Genomic DNA, 26,837 nt, shown 5'->3' with positions numbered 1-26,837 from the left:
GCCAAGTGAGCTATGGTCCATGGGGTCACAAAGAGTCGGACATGACTGAAAACAGCACGCACACACACACATACACACACACGTGTGCTTTTAATATTAGCTGAGAACACTATGTCGTGTACCCTGGTAACTAAGAGTATTATGTTACCAAAGAGAGAAGGGGATTTTTTTTTTTTTTTACCAATTCTTGGTACCCTGACAATTTCAGGCAAATCTTAGAAATAGTTAAGTTTTAATTTTCCACCAATCTGCCTTTCTCTCTGCACCCCACTCCAATACTGTCAAGCCCCTTTCCTTCTGGCCTCTAATAATTTTGAGGCTATGCCTTTGTACCATTTCAACTGAGAAACAGAACAAAGGTTCGGTCCTCTAAAGTGATTTACTTACCTCACTTAGCCATGGTTATCGTTTCCTTTCTACAAAGAAGCTGATGTTTGTCAGTCATTAGAAAATTAACATAATTAAGCCAATTCACACTAATGAATGACTGGTAGCCTATAACCACTCCTTAGCTATTAATATTTTAAAACTAGGATGCTTGAATTACTAATTGTGGACTTTTAAACACTTGCTGTAAAAGTGGGGAAACAAAGCAAAACATCAGGCCAAATCAGAGATGGATTCTGCACAGGTGGGCTAATAAGCGGGTCACTGGGTTAGGACCACTGCAAAGCATGCAAGCTATGCTCTTTATATTTCCAGAAAGTGCCACCATGCAGAAGGTGCCTCTGGAAGGGCCCTTCCACATTTTCTTTTTTTTCCCCATGATGCACCTCACAGCTTTCTTCAAAGCATTAAATTTCACAATGTCTTCTCAAACAGTAGAGCAGGTCACTTGTAAATACAAGTTGTATTACATGTCAGATGTTTTGAATTGGGGGTTGCCTCCAGACATCCTTGGACTTAAATTAGCACGTCTGTGGCAGAGACTGCCAGTTGTCTATCCCAACATCCATTCTCTCCTTCCTCCCTAATTAATAGAATCTCTGGTATATTGAGGATGGTAGTGTTTCCAGCCTGAAGCTTACATTTCTCCCATTGCTTGTCCATTGATTATAGGGGTATGTCTAAGATCTGGCCACTGAAATGGAAGCAAAATGTTGTGTGGATTTTTCATAAACACACTATGAAAGGGAGGGCATGCCTTTTTGTCTTTGCTCCCTTTCTTTGGCTTACTTGCTGGAACTTGGACCTGATCACTGGAGATGTAGAAACCATTTAGATGAGGGAAAAAGGTAAGATCCAGGGTCATCAATGTCAGCATGAAGCTGAAAAAACAACTCTGGTCTTCTAATGTGTGGACTGCTTTTACTTGAGAGAGAAACTCCTGTCTCTGTTTTCCACCTCTCCATTACTTACAGCAAAGCCTATTATTGTTTCAAGTCCCTAATTCACAGTTTAACTACAGTGAGGGCATTGTTTCCATGCCATGTATAGTTGAAGAAAATGACTTAAATTCTGTTCTAAAATATAAGTTTCAGTTTAAGAATACTTATTCTACCAATAAATTAAATTCATCAGACTTTAGAAATTCTTTCTAGTCCTTATCTGAATTACAACAGGGACTCCTATACTTAAAACATTGCTGCTCAATCTTCAATATGTGTATGAATAATCTGGGAATCTTGATAAAATTTAGATCCTGACTCAAGGTCTGGGGTGGAACCTGAAATTCTACATTTCTAACAAGCTTTAAATGGTGCTGATGCTGCAGCTGACTAGCACTTTAGACATGGAGGGTGTCTTTAAATGTGCAGCTCTCTTTCTTTGTCTCATTTCCTCTCATCAGAGTTTCTGGAGGTAGGCATCAGAAAGCTGTATGATGAAGAAATATCATATAAATTTTTATAAACACACAAGTTTGAAAGTCACAAATATGGCACATGCATTGGTATTTGTAAATTTCAAACAGTATAGTAGATACTGATGCATGCTGGGAAATGAATTTCTTTTTTTTAAGAGCAATAGTAAATCTCCTTCCTTCTAATTTGGAAAAGATAATCTCTGTTTTTAACCCAGAGTGTACAGAAATAGTCATGTTTTAAAACATTCAGCATATTTCTTGTCCAAGGAGAAATAGAAAAAAGTGCCAGAGCAGAGATTCTTTTGGTTTCTGAAATATTATTCAAGTGTATGATTGGGAATACAAGGGGGTTAAAAAACATTCTTTGTATCAAATTATGCACTGTTACTCTGGAGAGCTATTTGGATTAAAATATAATCAAAGAGACCTATGCTATATTTGATCTTGGGATGAGTTAGATATTTTACAGAATTACATTATTTATAGAAATTGTGGTCTTTGAGTCATCTCTATGATTAAATATCAAGCTCTTGAATAGAAGAAAGAATTCTGTACATTCAAAGTAAAACATTTTAGCAATAATCTGTATTGACTGATTCAAAAATTTCTTTCTGGGAACATTCAGAAATTCTAAGAGAAGTGTTTCTTTCTTAGTTTTTAGTAATTCATAGACTTTAACTTATGTTTTGTATGTAAACAGCCATGTGTGATTATGAATTTCTATAATTATTTTCTTTTTGAGTAATTTTTTTCTTTTTGTTCTTCCTCTGAAGGAATGTAATTTCTAAAGATCTTATTTTATCTTAGTTTTAAAATAGATTTTTGATTATGAGTTCCCTTTGATTTGATACTTTCTTTATATATGATACATTCTATTTCTCTTTTTCACCTTTCCTTTCTCATCATTATTTCATTAATTGAGGTTCCTTGTTGTTTTCCCGTTAGTTTTCTCCTTCTGTTTGTTTGAAAGTATATGTTCTGTTTTATTTTTTAAGTGATTACTATAGCTGTTTTAACATGCATGTTTATAAAAGTCTAAAGTTAACTGACATTTTACTTTCTTCCAGGTTAAGATAAGACTGCTAGAATTTTTAAGCTGCGATCTTCATCCCTACTACTTATATGCAATTGTTGTTCAGTGTTTTATGTTTCCCTGATTATTATTTCTCTTGGATAATTACTGTTGCAGTTGTTGAGGTTGAATCAATCACCAATGGCAACTGATTTAATAAATCATGCCTATGTAATGAAGCCTCCATAAAAACCAAAAAGAACAAGATTTCAACAGCTTCTAGATTGGTGAACATGTATTGGTGCTGAAGGCTTGGTAACATGCCTGGAGAGAGCATGAAACTCTGTGCACCTTCCTCCATCCCTTGCCCTGTGAACCACTTCCATATGGCTGTTCCTGAGTCCTCATTTATAGTAAACCACTAATCTAGTAAGTAAATTGCTTTGTTGACATCTGTGAACCATTCTAGCAAATGACTGAATCCAAGGACAGGGTGATGGGAAGTCCTAGTTTATAGCTGAGGCATCAGAAGCACAGGTAGTAATGTGAAGTTGTGATTGATGTCTGGAGTTGGGAGACCAATTTTATGGGATTGAGCCCTTAACCTGTGGGATCCAATTCTGTCTCCAGGCACATAATGCCAGAATTGGGTTAACTTACAGGACACTCAGCTGATGTCCAGAGAATCAGAAAGTTGCTTCATGTGGAAATACCAGAACATATATTTGGTGACTAGAAGTTAATTGGACTTCCCTGGTAGATCAGCTGGCAAGGAATCTGCCTGCAATGCAGGAGACCCTGGTTCAATTCCTGGGTAAGAAGATCTGCTGGAGAAGGGATAGGCTACCCACTCGAGTTAGTTAATTGTGTGTGTTGTGTGTAGAGATGAAGCACAGGAGTTTTCTTGTGTTCCATTTAAATCTCAATCAGGATTGTAATTTAAAGGATAGGATTTATTATAGTCAAGCAACTATATATTAAAGTTATTTGTTGTTTAGAATGTGAACATAGGCATATTTTAGATTTTAAAATTCAAAAATCTCTGGGAAAATGGAGGTTTATATGTATGTGATAAATAATAGCAATTATCATGTGTGATTCAATAGATATTTGACTACCCTGCCTAGGTGAATCTCATTTGTACTCAATAAATTGTTTTTGATTGTATGAATGAGTTAATATTGTTCATAAGTCAAAGAAAGAAATGGTATGGTGGAGACTGTGTGTGTGTGTGCACATCTGTATAAAGTAGGTTAGGAAAGTCATTGAATATAGTCATTTCTCTATATTCAAGGAACTGATAGACAAATAGGGAATGGTCTGTCTTTTTTATTGACTGGCCATGTAATCAGCTGATCAAAAACTACTACCATCTGGGCTATCAGACAGAACAGGCTTGATACTTGAGTCATCATCTTCCAGGACTCTGATTTGCCTCATACTGTCCAAATTACAGTCAAAACTTATAGAGTCTCAGCATTGTGTGTTTCCCTTATGGATGTGAAACTTGGGAAAGACAATTACCAGTAACAGTAGAAGCTAACATTTAGTGAGTACTTACTATATTATTTAAGGGGCTTTACTGGTGTTAGCTCATACTACAGTAGCCTTGTAAGTTATATGCACTTATCAGCTCCATTTCATAACTGTCTCAGAGAGCTTAAGAAATGTTTCCCGGTTCACATAACTGGTAGGTTGAAAACTTAGATCCTAACCTGGACATTTTGACATGAGTGCAGTAGCCTTACTCCCTATCAGATGGTTATTTACTGCCTGTATCTGAACTCAGAAGAATCAAGACTGAAGAGGGCAGTGAATCTCAATTGGAGGCAGCTTTACCCCTCAGAGGAAATTCAGCAATATCTGGAGATGTCTTTGATTGTCTGTACAGGTAGAGACAATCTTCATAAAAAAGATCATGAAAAAAAGATCTTCAAGACCCGGATGAGCATGATGGTGTGATCACTCATCTAGAGCCAGACATCCTGGAATGCAAAGTCAACTGGGCCTGAAGAAGCATCATGACAAACAAAGCTAGTGGAGGTGATGGAATTCCAGTTGAGCTATTTCAAATCCTAAAAGACGATGCTGTTAAAGTACTGCACTCAATATGCCAGCAAATTTGGAAAACTCAGCAGTGGCCACAGGACTGTGAAAGATCTGTTTTCATTCCAATCCCAAGAAAGACAATGCCAAAGAATGTTCAAACTACCACACAATTGCATTCATCTCACATGCTAGCAAAGTAATGTTCAAAATTCTCCATGCCAGGCTTCAACAGTACATGAACCATGAACTTCCAGATGTTCAAGCTGTTTTTAGAAAAGGCAGAGGAACCAGAGATCAAATTACCAACATCTGTTGGGTCATCAAAAAAGCAAGAGAGTTCCAGTAAAACATCTACTTCTGCTTTATTGATTACACCAAAGCCTTTGACTGTGAGGATCACAAAAAACTGTGGAAAATTCTTCAAGAGATGGGAATACCAGGCCACCTGACCTGCCTCCTGTGAAATCTGTATGCAGGTCAAGAAGCCGTGGTTAGAACCAGACATGGAACAACAGACTGTTTCCAAATCGGGAAAGGAGAACATCGAGGCTGTATATTGTTACTTTGCTTATTTAACTTATATTCAGAGTACATCATGTGAAATGCCAGGCTGGATGAAGCAAAAGCTGAAATCAAGTTTGCCAGGAGATATATCAGTAACCTCAGATATGCAGATGATACCACCCTTATGGCAGAAAGTGAAAAAGAACTAAAGAGCCTCTTGATGAAAGTGAAAGAAGAGAGTGAAAAAACTGGCTTAAACTCAACATTCAAAAAACAAAGATCATGTCATCTGGTCCCATCACTTCATGGCAAATAGATGGGGAAACAATGGAAACAGTGACAGACTTTCTCTTCTTGGGCTCTAAAATCACTGCAGGTGGTGACTGCAGCCATGAAATTAAAAAACGCTTGCTCCTTGGAAGAAAAGTTATGACCAACCTAGACAGCATATTTCTAGAAGGAAATGGCAACCCGCTTCAGTGTTCTTGCCTGCAGAATCCCAGGGACAGGAAAGCCTTGTGGGCTTCCATCTATGAGGTCGCACAGAGTTGGACACGACTGAAGCAACTTAGCAGTAGCAGCAGCAGACAGCATATTAAAAATCAGAGACATTACTTTGCCACCGAAGGTCCATCTAGTCAAAGCTATGGTTTTTCCAGTAGTCATGGATGTATGTGACAGTTGGACTATAAAGAAAGCTGAGCGCCAAAGAATTGATGCTTTTAAACGTGGTGTTGGAGAAGACTCTTGAGAGTCCCTTGGACTGCAAGGAGATCAAACCAGTCCATCCTAAAGGAAATAAGTCCTGAATATGCATTGGAAGGACTGATGTTGAAGCTGAAACTCCAATACTTTGGCCACCCGATGCGTAGAACTGACTCATTTGAAAAGAACCTGATGCTGGGAAAGATTGAAGGCAGGAGGAGAAGCCGTCAATAGAGGATGAGATGGTTGGATGGTATCACCGACGATGGACATGAGTTTGAGCAAGTTCCGGGAGTTGGTGATGGGCAGGGAAGCCTAGCATGCTGCAGTCCATGGGGTCACAAAGAGTCGGACATGACTGAGTGACTGAACTGTATAGTCAATCTACTGCTATCTACAGAGAAGTGGGAAGGGATGCTGATAAACATTCTACAATACTTGGGAATGACCTTTCATAAAAAAATTATTCAACTAACTTCACAATATGCAAAGTTAGACCAGTCCTGCTCCTGCTTAGTAGCTGTCTACCTTGGCTGAAGTTTAGAATGATTTGGGAAGCAACTAGACTAGTTATATTAGAATCTCAGAGAGTGGGATTTTTTTAAAAATTTTAATTCCCTAGGTGATTCCAACGTATGGTTAATGTAGAGGTCTACTGCCCTAGGGAAATTTGTTCTTTTGAATGCAAGGCCCTCACAAATTCCAATTGTGCTTCCATCTCCATTGATGATATAAGTGGCTAGTGAGAGAGGCAGGAGTCACATTATAGCAGTTTTGATTTTTGAGAACTTTTGCACCTTCTCTCAGGGACGGGGAGCCTGGTGGGCTGCCGTCTATGGGGTCACACAGAGTCGGACATGACTGAAATGACTTAGAAGCAGCAACTAGAGCACCTTCTTTAAGAAAATAAGAGAAAAAGGAATCTAAAGAGGAAAACTGAATATGTGCTCATTCTCTATAGGGGCTGCTCTAAAGTTGTACTGTTTATTTTGTACCAAAATCTTGATTAACCAGTCCTTGCCAAACTTGATTAAGACTAGCTTATTGATCTTGATGTCAGTTTGTAGGACTAAGAACTTACTGGATATGAGAGACTTATGTATTAGTATGTGCATGGTAGTGGTGGAGAGACTGTTACAGCTAGAAGGTAGGGAAGTTGAAAATGATAGCTCCAGGTGTCTCTCACCTTGTGAAGGCACAAGTTTACTCGGGGAACTTGGAGGAGGACTTTGACAGGTACGTTGGCAGCAGTGCCTTATGTGTCTTTGAGAAGGGCACGTGTCTAGATGTGAGCTCTTGAGTGACGGCCACGATGATTGTCTACTTAATATTCACCAGTATCTAGGAGGGAGCAAAAGTCAAATTTCTGATATAAACTTTAGAGATCAAACCAGATCATCTAAGGCAAATTATTTAAACATTTAGATGTTCTTTGTTTTTAATACTTTAAAAGTCCTACAAATTTTATAAAATCAATCTTTAATGTTCTAAGTTTGACCCAACTGTGCTATGGGATCTTAAGAGAGAATATTTCCATGCTTGAGTCAGAATATTGAAAAATGGACAGCACTTTATAAGAATTTTGTTGTGCTACTAACAGTTCCCCATAAAATATTTCCTAAAGAAACCATGAATGCTTCAGCTGGGACTACCATCCAGACATTCCCCTGCATCTAGAAGTCCCTCATTTTAAGACTAGGATTTGCAGAGTGTTTTATTTGTTTTAAAATTTAATTTGTTCCAAAAGAAATACAGCTTTGTCAACATTTTGATTTTAGTCTGTAAGATTCATTTTTGACTCCTTACGTTTATAAACGTAAGATAATACTTGTGTTGATTTAGGCTACCAAGTTTATAGTAATTTATTGAAGCAGTCATGGGCAACTCATAATGCCCCTCTTCCTCGTAGAGTCGATTGACTGCTTTCTGACCCTTGCCCATTCATCGCAGTAACCTCTTATTAGTAAGACATAGGAACATAGGAAATGTGATGACCAAAAGTAAGAGTGAATGAATGAGCATGATATAGCCTCGTTAAACATTTTCCATATTAAATTGTGAGGAATTATCTGTTAGAAGATATTTTTCAAATCCATAATAGTCAGTTACATGAAAAGTATTTTAAAGATACATAGAACATTTTGTATAATATATTATATGTGTATGTATTATATACATTTAATTTAATATATTTAGAATAATGAAATTCCATGCAACTATGACCCTAAAAAGTCCAGCTTGTATATGGGGGGAAGAAAAATTTTAAGTCCTATATTATTCAGTTAAACTCATAATTTCTAGGTCCCTGTTTTTCTAATGCCTAGTACAACCTTGATTTAAAATTCTTTAATTATTAATACTCAAATTTTTGCAAATGCAGATTTTTAAAATTTTTTCATAAGCAAGAAAATGACATTTCCTTTTGATTACTACGTCCAAGAAGGAAAATACTTTGGTTCTTCCATTTTTTGAATTTCTATTCTAGTATAAGAGATAACATTTAGAGATTTGGAGTTCAGAATATCAGTTATAGAGCAACATTTTCTGGATGAAATTAAAGGTAATTTTTCTCTGGCAGGGATAGAGAATACATAGAATATTCAGGTAAGACAAAGAAGTGAGTTAGTAGGTGTTGGTAAAGGAAAAGCAGCTGGGAAAATAGACCAAAGTAGCTGATAAGTGAGCCCAAGGTATGACAATTCTGGGGATAGTTTTATAGGTGATAGCATAGCCAATGTAGAGATAGGCAAGCTTAATAATATACTTCAGCTTTTGTTTGTCATGTGTGTACAAAGTGAAGAGGAACTCAAAAGCCTCTTGATGAAAGTGAAAGTGGAGAGTGAAAAAGTTGGCTTAAAGCTCAACATTCAGAAAACGAAGATCATGGCATCTGGTCCCATCACTTCATGGGAAATAGATGGGGAAACAGTGGAACCAGTGTCAGACTTTATTTTTTGGGGCTCCAAAATCACTACAGATGGTGACTGCAGCCATGAAATTAAAAGATGCTTACTCCTTGGAAGGAAAGTTATGACCAACCTAGATAGCATATTCAAAAGCAGAGACATTACTTTGCCAACAAAGGTTCATCTAGTCAAGGCTATGGTTTTTCCTGTGGTCATGTATGGATGTGAGAGTTGGACTGTGAAGAAGGCTGAGCGCCCAAGAATTGATGCTTTTGAACTGTGGTGCTGGAGAAGACTCTTGAGAGTCCCTTGGACTGCAAGGAGATCCAACCAGTCCATTCTGAAGGAGATCAGCCCTGGGATTTCTTTGGAAGGAATGTTGCTAAAGCTGAAACTCCAGTACTTTGGCCACCTCATGCAAAGAGTTGACTCATTGGAAAAGACTCTGATGCTGGGAGGGATTGGGGGCAGGAGGAGAAGGGGACAACAGAGGGTGAGATGGCTGGATGGCATCACTGACTCGATGGACGTGAGTTTGAGTGAACTCTGGGAGTTGGTGACGGACAGAGAGGCCTGGCATGCTGCAATTTATGGGGTCGCACAGAGTCGTACACAACTGAAGGGACTTAGCTGCAGAAGCAGCAGTTCTGGAAATCATCCTCTATCACAGTAGTTCTTAATCAGTGCCTCCAAGTCCTCTAAGGAACTCTAAAAAATTACCCCAGTTTCAGTGACTTCAGACTCAATGACCTTTCAGTGATATGGGGTCAAGAATACGATAGGTTTTTTAAAAGATATCCAAAGGTGACTCTGATACACACCACTGGTTAAAGCCAATTGCTGTATAGGGCTTGTCTGGCAACTCAGAACCTTTGCAATGACAGAAATCACACAAGATCACTCTCCAGTCTCAGCTTTGCTTTGCGGTGTGACAGTTAAAATTCAGAGCTACCGTTTTTATTACCTCCTTTAGCCTTTGTTCTCTTTGCTTCTTTGTCCTAGTCACACTGGGAGAACTCAAAGAAGTCAGTGAGTTTTCATCTCTGTTCTGTGTCCTCAGGGGATGGCTGATTTATTCCCAAGTTCTCCTGCCTTTTAATTTTTTTTTTTTTAAGTTGAAGGCTGTACTAGTGTAGGTCAGCCAATTCATAATTCACTATGAGACTGGGGAAAGGATTCTGAGGTCCTCATTTTCCTCAGGAATTGAACAGTAGTTTGTTAAAACTCCTGAGAGCTGTCAGTTCTCACTGTAACTTTGATTCTCATAAATGTGAAGAAATAATGAAACTTTATTAAAGGAAAATCCAGGCATGAATCTTTGTTTCATCTAATGGTTCTTGTATTACAGCAACTTTTAAGACATTCTGATGGAATTTCTAACTCAGTCATTTGTGGGGTAGACAGTCAATTTTATAATTGGATGGGGCTATAAATTACAGCTTTAGTTCTGATGGTCTTTAAGGACAAACCACCTACAAACCTTTGTAGGTGGGCTCTGAACCACTGGAAAACAATCAGATGCTTGGTAGTCTGTAGCTAAAGCATCACTTATACTTTTCTTGGATTCAGGAGGGAATAAAGGAAGCTGGGCCTGATTGCTGATGAACTCTGGGGGTGGATTTCTTTAGGAATTTCTCTAACTTACTTTGTGTTCAGTCCAAACACCAATCCAGCAGCAGAAAACCCTCTTTTTAACTTGTCAGTCAATTGACATAAGAATAGATTATGTTACAAATATGAGATGAGGTTTGTCTTCTGTTGCACCTTTTTTTCAGCACCTTGGAGAAGATCCATCTCCTTTCTTTGCGCCCAGTGCTGTCACAGAAACAGATCCCTTGTTGTCCAAGACTTTCACCTGCATTTTCAAATGGGACCATGCTTAAGTAAAATTGCTGCTTTCTATGATGAAGAATTTTTGGGCTGAAGAAGTTATTCTTAAACTTTGTAAGTAATCGCTGCTTTGCCCTATTCTATTCGACCCTGTCACTTTCTGTATGCAAAGAGAGCTCACAGTTGAGAGGACATTTGCTTCAAGCTGAGGAGTGTTAGAGGATTTTTCTTCGAGTAGATGGTTTCTCTTTAAAGGAAGAAGCCTAATTTTATAAGTGAGAGAATAACATCCATTGTGCCATCTTGCCATTGAAGAAAGCCTATTTGCTTGAATATAAGAAATGTCTTTCCCTGCAGGCAGTGCTTTTCCTTAAGGATTTTATAGCAAAGATAAAAATTGTGACTGGCAAAGTAGTAAACATTTAACACGCTTTTAATGTTATATAATAAGTGCACAAACATGCATATAGTGACGGAGCAAACTCATCTGCTGCATTAATTGTGTTAGCATTTAGCATGAAAAATAATTCTTGCCCATGACTACTTATAAGGCTGAAGTGAGTTGAAAGAAGAAACAGGCATCAGGATGAGGAACTTGACTTCATAACCAGGGTAGGGATGGAGGCTTGGCCTCTGTGAGGCTTCACAATGTACTTTCCACAGAAGTAAGCCTTGTATACTTTTTAGTCAAATTGGAAGATCAGGAGTGATTTTGTCCTCATGGAGAAGCACCTTGATTTTCTGAAGCAGTTGTTCAGCAAGTTATACTCAGCAATCTTCTAGCTTCAGTCACTGGGACAGTGATTGTGTCACATTATAGTAATTTTTTTTCCAAGGAGTGTTGTGACCTGGTACAGCATTCGTGGCAACTCATCACCGACTTACTCCTTCCATGACTTTGTAAACAAAAGAAAGAGGAATGCCAGGAGAATTTTGTCATTTTCTAATTTAACATCAGATTGTTTTTTGGGGGACTTGTGGAGTGTGCAGCAGACTTAGAGAAACAGTACACAGCTCTCTTTATGGATCAGCAACGCCAGGCCTGTTACTCTGCTGACAGGAGTCAATGCCTACTGTTCCACCTCATAGATCTCTAGAGTCATCTGGGAAAACCCCTTACCCATTGCTCTTAATGCATGGTGACCAATAAGGGGTTCATTTTAATAATTCTACTTTCTCACAAAATCATTAAAGGGTAAACCATTACTCTAAAAATATTTCTAATTCCTGCCTTTGATTCTTAACCCTTATTTAGGGATATAGACCTTTTGTGTCTGTGTAACCCAGAATGTCAAAACTCTTCATTATGACCCATGTGTCATGGGTGGCCCTGCATAGCATGGCTTTTAGCTTCATTGAACTACACAAGACCCTTTGCCACAACAAAGTACCACTCTAATGGCAGAAAGTGAAGAGGAACTAAAGAACCACTTGATGAGGGTGAAAGAGGAGAGTGAAAAAGCTGATTTGAAAATCAACATTAAAAAAAAACACAACTGAGATCAAGTGTCTGGTCCCATCATTTCATGGCAAATAGATAGGGAAAAAGTGGAACCAGTGACAGATTTTATTTTCTTGGACTCCAAAATCACGTGGATGATGACTGCAGCCATGAAATTAAAAGGCACTGGCTCCTTGGAAGAAAAGCTGTGACAAACCTAGACAGTGTATTAAAAAGCAGAGACATCTTTTTGCTGACAAAGATCCATGTAGTTAAAGCTATGGATTTTCCAGTAGTCATGTACGGATATGAGAATTGGATCATCAAGAAGGCTGAGTCCTGAAAGATTGGTGCTTTCCAATTGTGGTGCTGGAGAAGACTCTTAAGAATCCCTTGGACTGCAAGGAGATCAAGCCAGTGAATCCTAAAGGAAATCAGTCCTGAATATTCTTTGGAGGGACTGATGCTGAAGCTTCCATAGTTTGGCCACCTGATGCAAAGAAGTGACTCCTTAGAAAAGCCCCCTGATGCTGGGAAAGACTGAAGACAAGAGAAGAAGGGGTCGACAGAGGATGAGACGGTTAGATAGCATCACTGACTCAATCAATGGACATGAATTTGAGCAAACTCTGGAAGATAGTGAAGTAGGAAGCCTGGAGTTCTGCAGTCTACGGAGTAACAAAGAGTCAGACAAGACTTAGTGACTAAACAAAAACAACAAACCCAGAAATGTGGTATAGTAGAAAGGGAGAGTTTTAAAAGTTAAACGTTTAATTTTTACTAGTTCATAAACCCATACCTAATTGATGGGAAAAACTCAGAACACAATCAAAAGGATCATGTCTTCCTGTTCACTATAGCATCCATAGTCCAGAGCACCTGTCTGCCATATGACACTCTGTAAAGACATGTTGATTACTGGACTAATTGAAAGATCACCTGAAATACTATAAGTGAAAGCAGAGGACAGACTGTGAATGCTGTGTGCCTTTCTCTGCTCTGCTGGTGTGTGCATGATAAAAGTCATCATTTTCTGTAAACAAGTGTCAGCCGTACAGTGCCTGTGCTCAGAAATGCCCGGGATCAATTCATTTAATAGATGAATCCAACATGACAAAGTCCAACAGGAGTTGTGGAAGAAATAGCAAAGCCAGATCTTCTTTCCCTTTTATGTTCTCTTCGTGTGAGTGTGTGTGTGCTCACGCGCATGTGTGTGCTAAGTTGCTTCAGTCTTGTCTGATTCTTTGCGACTCTATGGACTGTAGCCCACTAGGCACCTCTGTCCGTGGCATTTTCCAGGCAAGAATACTGGAGTGGGGTGCCATGCCCTCCAGGTGATCTTCCAGACACAGGGATTGAATCCATGTCTCTGGCTTCTGCATTGCAGGTGGATTCTTTACTGCTGAGCCTCCAGGGAGCCTCCTCTTCATGTGACACCTTTTCACTTCCATATTTAACCCTGATTTATAATGATATTTTCTGGGAGGATACAACTTTAAAGGAAAGCAGATATTGATGATTACTTTGCCTCTTTCTGCTTAGTACCCTTTTATCATTTTTCTTTTTTTGTACTGACAGGGTTTCAATCTTTGCAAATCAAGATGATTAAATGCTTAGCATTCTGACTGGCTAAACCCATAGTACTGTCTACAGTGGTTATGAGCTGTTCTGCTGTTACTAAGCAGTTACTGAAACGTTGTTGAGTATACAGGATGATGTTAATTAGTGCATTGTTATTGTTGTTTGCTGTTGTTTAGTCTCTAAGTCATGTCTGGCTGTTTTGTGACCCCATGGCCCTGCCATGCTCCTCTGTCCATAGGATTTCTGAGGCAATACTGGAGTGGGTTGCCATGTCCTTCTCTAGGGGATCTTCCTGACCCAGGATGGAATCCACATCTCCTGGATTGGCAGGCAGATTCTTTGCCACTAAGCCACCTGGGAAGTCCAATTATTACACAGAATACACAAATAGAAAGTAGCATTGTAGAAGTAATAAGCAATGTTCTATAAAGGGTGTCACTAATTTGGGGTTCTCCATTCTGGGACAAGAATCATATCTGCAATGGTCTCCTACCAAAATTTCAGGATTTCTTTAATTAAAACTTATAGGGAGGCAGAAGAAACGATTAGTTGGTAGAGAGTTAATGCATTCAGTTCAGTTCAGTTCAGTCGCTCAGTCAGTAAATGGAAATAATGTGTAATGAACTTAAGATATCATCTGTATTCAGTACTGCTGATATTAATATATCAGGGTTTGATATAAACTTTGAATTTCTCTCTACCATCATGGTGAAAACTTTAGTCTCTTTATCCTGTCCAGTATTGCAGAGAGGATAGTCTTTAGATTTGATTCCATGGACATATAGGGATACTGCCTCAGGTTTATGCTTGAGCCATTCTGGGTTGAACTCTTATTTCAAAGTCCTTGCTTTTATTTTTGTTTATGTATGGGCTCAAGTTTTATTTCCTTAACTTTATGACTTTAATTAAGCCCCTGCTGCTGCTGCTGCTGCTGCTGCTAAGTCGCTTCAGTTGTGTCCGACTCTGTGCGACCCCATAGACGACAGCTCACCAGGCTCCCCTGTTCCTGGGATTCTCCAGGCAAGAACACTGGAGTGGGTTGCCATTTCCTTCTCCAATGCATGAAAGTGAACAGTGAAAGTGAAGTCGCTCAGTCATGTCCAACTCTGTGATGCCATGGACTGCAGCCCACCAGGCTTCCCTGTCCATCACCGACTCCCAGAGCTTGCTCAAACTCATGTCCATCAAGTCAGTGATGCCATCCAACCATTTCATCCTCTGTTGTCCCCTTTTCCTCCTGCCTTCAATCTTTTCCAGCATGAGGGTTTTTTCTTAGGAGTCAGTTCTTTGCATTAGGTGGCCAAAGTATTGGAGTTTCGGCTTCAGCATCAGTCCTTTCAATGAATATTTAGGGCTCGTTTCCTTTAGGATTGACTGGTTTGATCTCCTTGTCCAAGAGGCCCTCAAGAGGCTTCTCCAAAACCACAGTTCAAAAGCATCAATTCTTTGACAGTCAGCTTTCTTCACAGTCCAACTCTCACATCCATACATGACCACTGGAAAAACCATAGCCTTGACTAGATGGACCTTTGTCAGCAAAGTAATGTCTCTGCTTTTTAATATGCTGTCTAGGTTGGTCATAACTTTTAATTTCATGGCTGCAGTCACCATCTGCAGTGATTTTGGAGCCCCCCAAAATAAAGTCTGACACTGTTTCCACTGTTTTCCCATCTATTTTCCATGAAGTGATGAGACCAGATGCCATGATCTTAGTTTTCTGAATGTTGAGCTTTAAGCCAACTTTTTCACTTTCCTCTTTCACTTTCCACAAGAGGCTCTTTAGTTCCTCTTCTCTTTCTGCCATAAGGGTGGTGTCATCTGCATATCTGAGGTTATTGATATTTCTCCCAGCAATCTTGATTCCAGCTTCTGCTTCCTCCAGCCCAGCATTTCTCATGATGTACTCTGCATATAAGTTAAATACGCAGGGTGACAATATACAGCCTTGACGTACTCCTTTTCCTATTTGGAAACAGTCTGTTGTTCCATATCCAGTTCTAACTTTTTCTTCCTGACCTGAACAGGTTTCTCAAGAGGCAGGTCAGGTGGTCTGGTATTGCCATCTCTTTCAGAATTTTCCACAGTTAGTTGTGATCCACACAGTCAAAGACTTTGGCATAGTCAATGAAGCAGAAATAGATGTTTTTCTGGAACTCTCTTGCTTTTTCAATGATCCAGCAGATGTTGGCAGTTTGATTTCTGGTTCCTCTGCCTTTTCTAAAACCAGCTTGAACATCTGGGAGTTCACGGTTCATGTATTGCTGAAGCCTGGCTTGGAAAATTTTCAGCATTACTTTACTAGTGTGTGAGATGAGTCCATTGTGCGGTAGTTTGAGCATTCTTTGGCATTGCCTTTCTTTGGGATTGGAATGAAAACTAACCTTTTCCAGTCCTGTGGCCACCCCTTACTCTCTCCAAATATAAGGACTTTGTCTTATATAATGTTTGCTATTGTAGCTTTTGTGCCTTATCATGAAACTATCATTTAAAAATAATTTATAGAATTGAGTTGTCTATCTTAGAGTGTGAAGAAATATTAAGAAATGATTTTGTCTGGCCTTCTGATAAAAGTATAGATCTTAATAATAGTATTCATATATTTGACAACTAGGTCACCTGAAGTCCAGAATTGTAGAGACTCTCTCTATGCCAGATGGAGTAGACTCAAAACAGTCCTCTGCTCCCTAATATTACTCTTTTTCTACCACTGCTTGTTGCCACCCAGTTGCGTTTGTACATTTCTAATATGCTAATTTGCCTACACAGAGACTGGAAAAAACTGGCTCTCATATCCTAATTACAGAGCACTCTTTGCTTATTAAATCTTGGGATTGAAAAGAAAGGTGGAAGTTGGATTAGAATGGGCAAAAAATATCTGTTTAGGGAGTTTGGGTTTTATCCTCTAGGATGATTTTCAAACTATACTCAGTGGAGCCCTTGTCAGGGACCCCAAGAGCTTTGTCTGGACTTCCTACTTATATTTCAATTGGAGGAACTCCTTGTTTATTTATTTTCCTTGGCTTTATGGAAAGTTTCTTTCAAAGAAAGAAATGTATGAATAAAAATACATTTGAAAACTATTGCTCCAGGGAGTGTTGTACCATTTTCACTCATTGCTCAAATATCATCTTTGGCTGAGGTAAGGTAAAATTTGCTTTTTTTTTTTGGTCTTCTCTTAAAAGACTGGATTCTCTTAAAAGCTTGTAGTGTGGGGTTAATTTTAGATTGATATGTTTAAATAGCTAAATGCTCTTGGTTATAAAATAAAATATATTAGAACCTAAATGAATTTTATCTGCCAGATTAAGAAAAATAGCATATACTATAAGTGTTCTTTTTCATTTCCTTTTTGAAAAAATATGCAGTTGTGGGGAATTTGAAAAAAAAAAAAAAAAGTCTGGTCCATGCATAATATTATATTCTCTGGGCTAGTTTAGTAATAATTGTGACTGTTGAGTTAAATGAGAATGGCTAGAAAAACTGCTGAAGCTTGACCAGTAATTGTGGATTAGTTAATGGGAATTTGCCTGAGGGTGGGTGCTAATGGTCCTAATTATTTTTGGAAAGCATTGCAAAGGCTTTTGAAGAATCTTGTAAATCACTCAGTCTATTCTGTTACTTGTAAAATGTGGGACTTTATATACCAGTAGATGAGGACAATACATATTTTATAGATTTGTGTGATACTTTACAGTTTCTAAGTGCTTTCACATTTTCCTCTTCTTAGAGAAATGTAAGGATTTTTGCAGCTCCAAAATTCTATTACTTCATATTTTATTGGTTCTTTTGAATATTCTTTGAGATTTTCAAAATTTGAAATTGACAATTTTTAAAATTTGAAGGATTTCATTTTAGCAGTGATATGACCTTCCAACTCCTTGCTTTCCTAAAAATTATTTGGATTGTGATCATGGACTCCATTAATGAATACTAATGAATAAATAGTATAGAAATATTCATAAGGATGCATTTCAAAAGAACTATCTAATCCTAATACCTTGTGAGCAACCAAAGTACTAAATAGTTGAAGATTACCCATTGTAGCACAAAGTTCCATTTATCATTTTCACTTTCTTTAAAGAATTCCACAAAACTGGGGAAATGATCTAGTTCACATGGAAACTGACTTTCAGATTATCTTATCATGGGCAGTCCAATGAGGGTTGAATTATTAACGTGAATTACACACACACACACACACACACACACACACACACACACAATGGAATACTACCCAGCAAAAGAAGAATGACATTTTGCCATTTGCAACAATGTGGATGGACTTGGAGGCTATTATGTACAGTGGAGTAAATCAGACAGAGAAAGACAAATACTGTATGTTGCTACTCATACGTGGAATCTAAGAAAATAAATTAGTGAAATAACAAAACAGAAACAGACTCACAGATATAAACAACAAACTGGTGGTTACCAGTGGGAAAAGGGAAGAGGGAAGGGGCGATATAGGGGTTGGGGATTAGTAGGTACAAATTACTATGTGTGAAATAAATAAACCACAAAAATATATTGTAAATCACAAGAAACATAGCCAATATTTTATCATAACTATCAGTAGAGTATAATCTTTAAAACTGAATCACTGTGAATACATCTGAAACTTATATAATATGGTGAACCAACTATACTTTAAAACACCCCATAATAATGGCCATTGTCAGAAGACAATCTAAATGTTTCTAATAACTCAAATATTTTCTCATTTCTCTAGCTTTAGTTTGAAATTATAGCCACTTAAAATGAGCCCCCCAAAGGAGATGAAACAGTTTGATATAGGCTATTTTTAAATTAAAAGGAATGAACTATGGGGGCTTTGCTTTTTGCTTAGTCTTTTTTTGGGGGAGGGTAGAGATGGATGGAGAAGGCAATAGCACCCCACTCCAGTACTGTTGCCTGGAAAATCCCATGGATGGAGGAGCCTGGTAGGCTGCAGTCCATGGGGTCGCACAGAGTCGGACACGACTGAAGTGACTTAGAAGCAGCAGCAGCAGAGATAGGTTAGGGCAATAGACTGATTGGGAGTGATTCCAATCATTTCTCATACAGATTTTTATATAGGAAAAGAGATTGTCAAAGAAATACAGTAGCTTAATGCTAATATGGGTCCTTTTTCTAGACATAACCCATGTTCCTGTTCAGAATTTCATGCCTTTTCATGATAACACCTAGAGGAAGAAAATATGTAGAATGACATTTATTGAATGTCTGCTATTTATTCTCTATACACTGAGAATAAATAGACTAAGATGGAGACTGTAGATCTAGGTAGAGTCATAGTCTTTTCTATGGGGTACTTCAGTTCAGTTTAGTCATTCAGTCATGTCCGACTCTGTGACCCCCATGGACTGCAGCATACCAGGCTTTCCTGTCCATTACCAACTTCTAGAGCTTGCTCAAACTCATGTCCCTCAAGTTGGTGATACCATCCAACCATCTCATCCTCTGTCGACCCCTTCTCCTCCTGCCTTCAACCTTTCCCAGTATCAGAGTCTTTTCTAATAAGTCAGTTCTTTGCATCAGGAGGCCAAAGTCTTGGAGCTTCAGCTTCAGCATCAGTCCTTCCAATGAATAGTCGGTGAATAATGAGGTGCTTAGATGATCCTAAATAGATTTAGAAATAGCCATTGTCCATCTTCTATTTCTACTCATAAATTTACAGAGGAAAAGATCTGAGATTCGTGTCTTGAGATTCACACTTGTTGAAACTAGTCCAGTGAACTGGAGTGGTGTTTACTAGTCTATCTTAAAGAAATGAGAGGAACAAGAGTCTCAGTCAGACTTGACTTGCGTCAAACACCAGAGGCTGAGGACACTGAATAGAGCAAATAATCTGTAAAGCAGCAGACTCTGGAACCTGATCCAAACCAACAAACCTGGAAGCCAAATTATGACCCAGGAATATGTCTGTGTGAGGACATAGGGCTTGCTTAATATAGAAATTTAACTCTCAAGTTCAATAGCATGTATGGCAGAGACTAGAAAGTCAAAATTACAATTTAACAGTTTTGAACTTTTCTAGATTTGCTATGACTGAATTTCACAGAGTAAAAGGGGAGACTTCATCTTTTGTTTACCTTCTCAGATTTGTTTCTCATATACATCCCATACACTGAGCACCTCTCCACACAGATAGATAACTGGTATTTAAAAGTTTGTACATTGACTCTAATTGTGATTTTTTTCAATTCTGATATTACATTCTAATTCCCATATATTATGGGACTCTGGTGTAATAATGGGATACGAGCTAAGTTTGAAGTAGATTTTCTCTGACTAAGCAGAATGCTGTCAAGAAATGACCTATTTGTCAATTTGAAGTTTCTGCTGTGGCCTTTGCGAAATGACTAGCTTCTGAAATGGAAACCAGGCGCCAAGAAGGACAACAGAGGGCATTGGTTACTCTGTTAAGGGTAGAGTACTCTGATTTTTGTCAAGAAGTGACACTGAGGTTCTGGTCTCAGGAATGGTGCAGACAAGACACTGGCGTGAGCATGGACCAAGGGGTATGTGTCTACAGGAAGTCAGTCGTGTTTGCCCCGAGGAGCTCTGGTGTTGAAAGCAAGAGCTTTGATCACACTAGGAAGTTGAAGTTTTGGGAACCAGGTGCTGCTGCTTTGTGGTCCTCCTTCCAACATCCATTCCTTTCACTCTCTCTTTTAATTAATACCTAAGGAATTATCTCTTTATCTTGGTTACTATTGTGCAAGTAAAGATTAGTGTTTTTAAAAATCATTCACACTTATCAAAAAATACTCTGAAGACAGCAGTTACATGAGCTTTTCTGTCAATGTAAGTAGGTTAGGCCAAAAGGGAAAGATTGTTTTTCTGTCTCAGATTTCTGGTAAAAGAAATACAGACTACCCAGTCATGGTAAATATTTTAGTTGCATTAATTATTTTTCCTGTTCCATGAAGAAAGCTCATAAATGATATATAGTGGTCATATCAACAAGTATTTATAAAGTTCCTACTCAGTCACATTTTACAAAGGATTCCAAGTAGGCTTTTTTTCCCCCATAATTAAGTTTTGTGCAGTTTTATTGAATGAGGAAAATGGCCCAATTTTGACTTTTCCTTTTTTATAACTTCTAGAAATGACCATCATGCTGGAATGTGCTCCTAGAAATTAATAATGCTATGGAACTTATTTTCTCATATACAATAAAAGAGTTAGACATTACATTTCTTATCCAGGTCTTCAGTTCAGTTCAGTCACTCAGTCGTGTCCGACTCTTTGCGACCCCATGAATCACAGCACACCAGGCCTCCCTGTCCATCACCAACTCCCGGAGTTCACACAGACTCACGTCCATCAAGTCAGTGATGCCAGCCAGCCATGTCATCCTCTGTCGTCCCCTTTTCCTCCTGCCCCCCATCCCTCCCAGCATCAGAGTCTTTTCCAATGAGTCTACTCTTTGCATGAGGTGGCCAAAGTACTGGAGTTTCAGCTTTAGCATCATTCCTTCCAAAGAACACCCAGGACTGATCTCCTTTAGGATGGACTGGTTGGATCTCCTTGCAGTCCAAGGGACTCTCAAGAGTCTTCTCCAACACCACAGTTCAAAAACATCAATTCCTCGGCACTCAGCTTTCTTCACAGTCCAACTCTCACATCCATACATGACCGCTGGAAAAACCATAGCCTTGACTAGACGGACCTTTGTTGGCAAAGTAATGTCTCTGCTTTTGAATATGCTATCTAGGTTGGTCATAATTTTCCTTCCAAGGAGTAAGCGTCTTTTAATTTCATGGCTGCAGTCACCATCTGCAGTGATTTTGGAGCCCCCAAAAAATAAATCTTAGTGATCTACAAATCATACCCACGATCCAAAACATACCACAGAATCAAAGATAACTAGTCATCACTATGAATATTTGATAGATGACTTTTATTCTTAGAAACAATCTATTTAATTATATACTATAGCCAGCAGTGTACTTTCATTCTGCAGGTCTGTGACTGTCAGATAATTGCAATGTCTGATAGTTTAATCTGTTGTATATAATATACATGAAATTCACAAAAGCAGCTAGGTTATAAATTTGGCCATAACCAATGTATTAGTTCAAACATGTTTTTAAAGTTTCTTTTTAATGATAATTTTCCTTGCCTGATTTGGGAAAGTTCTTTTTAGGGTAATTTGGATGACAGTCCTAGGAAGTTTACATGAATTTCTTTTTGCTTTAATTTTTTTCCCTGTATTGAGCAGGGCATCCAAAATCATTCTGTTCACCTTAGTTTTGTGCATAAAATATCAATGATACCTTTACTATTGTGGATAAAATTTTAGTGATTCCTTTGTTGACAATAATATTAAAGCATTATTTTTTATAGTGAAAAAGTATAAAAATATAAATGCCAAAATGAAATGATTAGCTAAATGAATTACATAACAGAGGAAAGTTCTATAGATATTAAAATGATATTATAGAAACATTTTTTGTTAATATTGAAAAATTATCATATTTTTAAGTAAAAAGCATAGATTGTAAAATAATACAGCATAAAATTATATAGGTTATATAATAAGACTACTCAACAACAGAATAACTAATATAGTGGTTTTTCTAATTGTATTGTTTATTTTTATTTTGCCAGTCTGAATATTTGAATAACAAAAGAAAATTGTTAAAGAATATGCTTTATCCCTGTGATAAGAAAAAAAAAGAAAATTTAGATTTTCCAAATCCCAAGATTTTTGTGACTTATTTCAAATTATACTATTAGAAGCTCCTTGTATATGTATCTTTACATTCTTGAGGACATATTAGTTATGATTTAACTGCTGACAGCTGAGTTGTTGGAGGAAAGCATATTTGTAGTGTAATTTTGATGTAGATCTCATCCAGTACAAGGGAAATTATATGAAAAGAGAATTTATAGAAGGACAAATACAAATGGTGACCAATGATATGAAAATTAAGTCAAAGTAGCATGAATTTTCGGAGAAGGCAATGGCATCCCACTCCAGTACCCTTGCCTGGAAAATCCCATGGAAGGAGGGGCCTGGAAGGCTGCAGTCCATGGGGTCACTGAGGGTCTGACACGACTGAGTGACTTCACTTTCACTTTTCACTTTCATGCATTGGAGGAAATGGCAACCCACTCCAGTGTTCTTTCCTGGAGAATCCCAGGGACGGGGGAGCCTGGTGGGCTGCCATCTATGGGGTCGCACAGAGTCGGACATGACTGAAGCGACTTAGCAGCAGCAGCATGAATTTTAGACTTAACAGATATGTGTAAAGTTAATGAATCTGATCTATCAAGTTTTGGTAAGGGAAAACAAGTGCTCTCATGTATAGCTGAAGGGAACATCAATTAGTGCAGGTGTTATTTTTAAAGGAAATGAATAGGACTGATCTTTCCTTATATTATCTTGGGTTCTTCAAAACCACATTTTGAACCTACTAAGGCATCTCTACCTTTTATCTCCAGAATAGACAAAGACTTGAGAGTTACTTTTATTTTTCACATCCATTTTCCTTTCTCAAAACACTCTTAATCTAATTGTGTAAAGAAGGTCTATATTCTATTTGTTCTATAGGGACCCTAGGATTTGGATAGCCTTTTACATGTCAGTTTTGCTGTGTAATACCCTTAAAGTATCAGAGGATTACATCATGAACCTCATGGGCCCATGGGGCCCATGGAGGGGATTTCAGCTGGAGGGGATCTGTGTGAGCATGCACTTTAAGTTACGGTCTGCTGCACGTTTTTTCTCTTTCTTGACCTGGGTACTCTGGGCACATTCTTCTTGTGGCTGATGGTGGGAAGGCAGAGGTAAGTGGCAAGCCAATCCATGCATGCACATTTAACCTCTGCTACCATCATGTCCACTAACATTCCACTGACCAAAGCAGAAAACATATCCCAGCCCAGAAGTCACTTGGGTGAGAAATAAATTCTGCCTAACAACAACTCTTAGTGGGAGGTACCCCAAATTCATACAGCAAGGGTAAGGCATGTGTATTAACAGCTGTCCATTTAAATAGCTTGAGTGGTAAGAAGGCATTTCTCCTGCAGTAAAAGAAGGATTTGCTTTAAAAAGAATTCCCTAGTGGGTCTCCAAATACACATTTTGAGATCATACTGGTTTCATTATTGTGGTGAATAAAATTATTTTTCATGTGAAATTTTTATTTTTTAATGGTCAAAATTATGAACATAAGGAACCATGGCTGCTTCTGTATATTTTACCAATCATCTTTTCATAAATTATTTTTCTATTTGATTCTCACAATCACTCTAAGCTTTATTATTTTGAGTACACTGAATAGTTAAATGATTTGGTGGCATTCAATAGTTGGGATCTTTAGCAATGCATAGCATACCATGTAGTAACTCCTGCATGTGACTTTTTAAATTGTTTCTCCCAAGGTCACAGACTTAATATGTGGCAAAACCAGTGTTGGAACACTTGTGTCCTTTCTCCTTCTAACTCTGCCAATACACATCTTCTATAATCAGTGTTCAACAAATGGTCTGATTTTTCTAAAGGCCTCTTCTAAAACCACATTAAAAAGAAATTAGCTTAAAGGTGTAATCAGGTTAAATACTGACCTTATGACTGAAAAGGCTTGTTCAGATGGCCAGACCCACATGGCTCAGGGAGTTTAGGCACCAGAAACATTTTCTGTGAGAATGACAATGAATAAATATTTACCCCAGATTTGGCCAGGCCATTACCTTGCTGCTTCATTGCTTTTGCCATTATTTCTCCTTATTTGCATCTCACCTTATTTAATTTAGGAGAAATAAAATTAAGAAGCCTCAGTTTAACCTCACACGGGGGCAAATATAGTTGTGCCATACTACTTTTATTACTGTGAACTTACTGTATCTAAGACTACAGAATAGGCAAGTTTATTCATCCATCAATGACTGGATTTGTGAAGTGACTTAGATCATAAAGATCAGTGAGGTGGTTGTTTTTATTTAAATTACCTTGGAACAGCATTAATTTAAATAAGCCTAACCCAAGCGTTATAACTGGAAAGTATAGGATTTTAGGATTTCATTTTTAAGAATTAAAATTTTTAAGGATTTAAAAAAACAAATGATCTTTCTGTGCCTTACAGTGTGTGTATTAGGAAGCATTGATGTTTTGGTTCTTTTCAGGAGAAAGTTTTCTTCGCTCTTTTAATGAAGAACATTAAAATATATAATGGCTGAGGCAGCTCATTTTGTTTCGCTTAGTAACTGCTGCACCTTTGAAATAAAAAGAAATAGAATATAAAAGCTATTCTTAGTTCTATCTTCATTGTTGAACAAAAACAGGAGAAAAGATGATTCTGATGTTATTAATTAAAAGTTTGTTAAGAAAAAGAGACTGTAAAAGTAGGATACATTTTTGGTTTCCTAAAACTCTTCCAAAGTAAATGAAAACGTTTTCTTTAGGGTATAAAGATTATAATCTTCCACCTATAACTATTTCAAGCTTTTAGGACCTGGAAAAAGTTAGTAAATTCTTTGTTGTACCAATATCTAAAAGATATCCAAAATAAGAGTGAGCCAGAATGTGCCTACCTCTAAATATTATATTTTAAAAGGGGAAATGTGAATCTTTAGGAAATCACATATTTTCATCTTTCATCTTGAATGACAACAATAGGAAAAGCCAGGCTTACAAAAAAATATTACCACTAATAGCGAAGGATATGTCTAATCTAAGAGATCACCTCCATTATGGAAAATCCTCAGAAGTACATTTTGCTATTAAATACTCACTTTTCTTTCAATAATTGTTTTAAAAGCCCTGTATAAGATGTATGAAGTCATCCTTAGAAATGACTGTATGTTCAGGAAAATTAGAAGCACGCAGTGGTCATAATAGATCAGGGAGGCTTCCTGAAGGGAACAAAAGCAGCTCAGCAGGAAGTAGATTCTTGAAAACAGCAATTTAAAGTTTACAGGCATAGGTTGAGGCTTTTAAGAGGCACTTCCACACTAGGTGTGCCATTAATCCTTTATTAGGCAGTGGAAATGCATTGCACTGAAGAGTCTGTTTCCCCAGTTAAGCAAACATATTTTTTTTTCCTCACCAAGTCAGTTAAATAGACAGTTTTTCCTATGTAAATATTTTGGAGGAACTAACTGGCCTTTTATTAAGGATTTTTAATAGAACTCTCTTCTTTTGTTTGTCCTCTAGGACCAACTGCAGATATATCAACTCAGCACGAGGGTATTGAGGAGAATAAAGAAGAAAGATCTTGGACAATAGTATTAAGAGGGACAAAAAATGAGAAAGAATCTAAAAAATAAGGGTTGGCCGCTGGAGAATAAGATGGAGAAGCATCTTTCAGGAGAATGGGCAGCCATAAGAATGGAGAGAAAAGGCACAGTGAGGTTCTGAGCTAGTCTGCTGAAAGGAAGTCATTCAGTCAAGAATGCATATTCCCGTGTTACAGGACAACTTTGGAAGCCGAAGACTGGCTGGATAGCTCATTGGCCAGATGTTACACCCTTGGTGGCTCCTGAAGAGTGACCTAGAAATCTGAGAAAGGATAGAATGAGTCCAGAGGATTCCTTTCCCAACTACAATATCCTGCTTTGACTTAGTCTTCCTGAAACACTCTCTTCCAAATATTCTCTCTGACTGTCCCTCAGGGACCTTACTATGGCATTATATGTGATGTGTGTTTTCTAAGAATAAGGATGAATTTACTAATGAATCTTAATTTTTCTAGGTTCTACTTATCATCAACAATTAAAGGCATAAACTTTGAAAGCCAGGAAGAGTTCTTGAGATCATAAGACCAAGCGCCACTGAATTTCATAGACATCAGCCTAGAGTAAAAGATAGTGAACAGGGAATTTATACCTCACTGGCAGACTGGTCAAACTGATCTGGGTAGACATAAAGAAGTCTTTTATTTTAAAGGCAAACATCTGTGTTTTTCTTTTCTCTTTTAAGAGTTTTTGAGTGGATCCCCCTCCTATAATATATGTTGTTTTGATTTTGCTTCTATATCAATATATTAGAATCAA

This window comes from Bos mutus, chromosome 11 (assembly GCF_027580195.1).
Source record: "Bos mutus isolate GX-2022 chromosome 11, NWIPB_WYAK_1.1, whole genome shotgun sequence".
NCBI lineage: Eukaryota > Metazoa > Chordata > Mammalia > Artiodactyla > Bovidae > Bos > Bos mutus.
This window is presented reverse-complemented; position numbering follows the sequence as displayed.